Source organism: Triticum urartu, chromosome 1A (assembly GCF_056163025.1).
Source record: "Triticum urartu cultivar PI428250 chromosome 1A, HENAU_Tu73, whole genome shotgun sequence".
NCBI lineage: Eukaryota > Viridiplantae > Streptophyta > Magnoliopsida > Poales > Poaceae > Triticum > Triticum urartu.
Window position 1 is genome coordinate 137,597,449 of NC_141873.1, and position 4,278 is coordinate 137,601,726.

Genomic DNA, 4,278 nt, shown 5'->3' on the forward strand with positions numbered 1-4,278 from the left:
CTGATGTAAGACTTGCTGAGTACCTTTGTACTCATGTTTGCTCAATTACTGTTTTCAGACGACAACACCGCCCCTCCGATGGGTTCTACGTAGACCTTGACATCAACGAGTGACTAGCCACCCAGGTGGTGATCCTGGCCATGGAGGGCCTATGTAGATAGACAGGCTTCGAGAAGCCTTCTTTCTTTCTAGAGTCTGTACTCAGACTAGTTGCTTCCGCATGTGCTTGTATGATTGTATGACTTGAGTGTCGGGTCATGTGACCCCTATCTGTATGAACATGTTATGTATGGCTCTCTGGAGCCTTTAAATAAAGTACTTGAGTTGTAGAGTTTTGTTGTGATGCCATGTTGTATGTACTCATATCGGGCATATTGTGTGTATGATTGAAATGCTTGGTATGAGTGGGATCCGACAATCCAGTTGTTTATCCTTGGCAGCCCTTCTTATGGGGAAATGTAGTCTAGTGTTCCTCGAGCCATAGTAGTCCGCTACAGCCCGGTTCACCGGAGTCCTGCTAGCCCAGCACTACTGCTCAGGACACTTGACTGGCCGGCATGTGTTTCACTTTGTTCCTATGTCTGTCCGTTCGGGGAAATGTCACGCGGTGATATCCGGAGTCCTGCCTAGCCTGCTACAGCCCGGGTTCCCCGGAGTCCTGTTAGCCCAGTGCTACAGCCCGGAATCACTCGCTGATGACCGACATGTTCGATGTGATTCATGTATGCCTGTCTCCATAGGTCTGTGCCGCTTTGGGTTCACGACTAGCCATGTCGGCCCGGGTTCTCTGCCATATGGATGCTAGCGACACTATCATATACGTGAGCCAAAAGGCGCAAACGGTCCCGGGCCATGGTAAGGCGACACCCGTGGGATACCGTGCGTGAGGCCGCAAAGTGATATGAGGTGTTACCGGCTAGATTGATGTGACTTGGAATCGGGGTCCTGACAAGTTCCCAAATAGAAAATAAAGTTTATTCCATTTTCCACCATACTTTCACTTTCCATGGCTAGCCGTATCCACGGTTGCCCTCCATACCAACACTTTCCAAGGAATTTATTATTTGACAACATAAAGTAAATTCATTTTTCATTTTGGGACTGGGCATCCCTAGAACCTTTGCCTTACTCTCGTGCAATGACAAGTGCATAAACACTCATCGTGAGAATAACACATCTAGCATGGAAAATATCAGCCACCCCTCACCGCTCCGCGAGCGAAACAAACACACAAAAAAGAAGTTTATTTTGAAAATTAGAGATGGCACATGCAAATTTGCTTAGAACGGCAAAAGAATACCGCATATAGGTAGATATAGTGGACTCATGTGGCAAAACTGGTTTAAAGGTTTTTGGATGCACAAGTAGTGAGCATACTTAGTGCAAAATGAAGGCTAGCAAAATATTGAGAAGCGAACAACCAAGAAAAGAATAATCTCATAAGCGAGCATTAAGCATAATTAACACCGAATAATGCACCACAAGTAGGATATAATTTCATTGCATAACTATTGACTTTCGTGCTTGCATAGGGAATCACAAACCTTAACACCAATATTCTTACTAAAGCATAATTACTCATCAACATGACTCACATATCACGTCATCATATCTCAAAACTATTACTAAGAATCAAGCTTATTTTGTCCAATGATATTCATGAATTTTTTTATTGTATCCTTCTTGGATATCTATCACTTTAAAACTAATTTTCATAAGTTGCTATTGACAAACTCAAACAAATATAAGTGAAGATCATGAGCATTATTTTTTCTCTCAAATTAATTTAAGTGAAGTAAGAGAGACTTTCTTGAAAATTTTACTAACTCTCAAATAAATCTAAGTGAAACAAGAGAGCATTTATTAAAAAATACTAAAGCACACCGTGCTAAAAAAGATATAAGTGAAGCACTAGAGCAAGTCCATAGCTCATAAAAATTTAAGTGAAGCATAAAGAGAAATTCTAACAAGTCATGACATAATTTTGGCTCTCTCAAATAGGTGTGTCCAGCAAGGAATCAAGACTAAAAGCACAAAACAAAATAAGCAAAGACTCATATCAGACAAGACGCTCCAGGCAAAACACATAGTATGTGACGAATAAAAATACAGCTTCGAGTAAAATACCGATGGTCGTTAGAAGAAAGAGGGGATGCCACTCGGGGCCATCCCCAAGCTTAGTTGCTTGCTCTCTTTTGGATAATAGCTTGGGATGTCGGGGCATCTCCAAGCTTAGGCTCTTCTTACTCCTTATTCCTTCATCCATCGTAAGATAACCCAAAACTTGAAAACTTCAATCACACAAAACTCAACAAAACCTTCATGAGATCCGTTAGTAAAAGAAAGCAAATCACTACTATAAGTATTGTATCAAAAAAAATTCATTTTTTTGCATTATATCTACTGTATTCCAAATTTTCTATGGAAAAAACTCATCAAAGAAAACCATGGAGTAGGGGGTTCCCTTACAGTCTTTCTGTCAAAAAAGAAAACCATGGAGCCATTAAAACAAGCACACAACGCAAAGAAAACAGAATCTGTCAAAACAGAACAATTTGTAGCAATATGACTATTTCGAATACTTCTGTAACTCCAAAAACTCTGAAAAATTAGGACGACCTGAGAAATTTGAATATTGATCTACTGCAAAAGGAATGGGTATTTTTTTGATCTCTGGTTAAAATAAAGAATTATGTTCGTGATCGCAAAAGTTTCTATTTTTTTCAGCAAGATCAAACAACTATCACCCAAGAAGATCCTAAAGGTTTTACTTGGCACAAACACTAATTAAAACATAAAAACACAATCATAACAGTAGCATAATTTGGTAACACTCAATAACAGGAAACAAAAAGCAAAAATATATTTTATTCATTGGGTTGCCTCCCAACAAGCGCTATAATTTTACGCCCTTAGCCAAGCATAATACAAGGTTCTAAGTTTTGTCTTCTATTGTTTTGGAAACTTTTGTAAGGGTTTTCTCAAACCTGGGAGGCGCTTTACGCTTCCCTAAATTCTTCGGAAAAGAAACCATATTTAGATCCAAAATATCCAATCGCTTGTTGTAAAGAGTAATCAAGGTATTCATTCGATTGATACTACCATTGAGGCGTTTGAGGGGTTCATTATATTTCTGTATTTCAACCATATGTTTATGCAAATCACCAAGCTTGTCCAACATTTGAAATCCCTCGGGGGTGAAGGAAAACCCATTCTTTTGAGGTGGAACTCTCAAAATTTCTTCTAAAATTTCATAGGCAGCATTGGCATCAAGCTCAATAAAATTCCCTTTGGCGAAAAAATCTAGGAGTTGTCTATGATGCAAAGTCAATCCTATGTAAAAATTACAAAGCAAGATCTTAGCGCCCCCCTTTAAATTGCAAATACGATAAGATCCCTTAAGCCTATACCAAGCATCTTTCAAATTTTCTCCTTGTCTTTGCTTGAAGTAAAGAACTTCAAAATCTGGTGACAAAGGAGGAGTAGGCACACTAGCCATTATGACTAGGAAGCGAAAACACAGATAGATCTGACGAGAAAACTGCGAACGAAGAAGAGGGGCGAATAAAATGGCAAATTTTTGTGAAGTGGGGGAGAGGAAATGAGAGGCAAATGGCAAATAATGTAAATTGCGAGGAGATGAGATTTGTGATTAGGAACCTGGTATATGTTGAAGATCCTCCCCGGCAACGGCGCCAGAAATGGTGCGTGGCCGGGAGACTATTGTGACTTGATCCTCCCCGGCAACGGCGCCAGAAATGGTGTGTGGCCGGGAAACTATATTGACTTGATCCTCCGCGACAACGACACCAGAAATTCCTTTTGATGTTACTTGAAGCTACGTCGGTATTTCCTCAAAGAGGAAGGGATGATCCAGCACAGCGGCGATAGGTATTTCCCCCAGATTTGAAACCAAGGTTATCGAACCAGTAGGAGAACCAAGCAACACAACGTAAACAGCCTCTGCACACAAATAACAAATACTCGCAACCCGACGTGTTAAAGTGGTTGTCAATCCCTTTCGGGTAACGGTGCCAGAAATTGGTGCGTTGACGGGAGAAAGTTGTAAATATTGATAGATCGAACGCCAAATAAAATAAAATTACAGCAAGGTATTTTTGTATTTTTGGTTTAGTAGATATGAAAATAAAAGGCAAATAAAATAGATCGCGAAGGCAAATAATATGAGAAAGAGACTCGGGGGCCGTAGGTTTCACTAGTGGCTTCTCTCGAGAAAATTAGCAAACTGTGGGTAAACAAATTACTGTTGGGAAATTA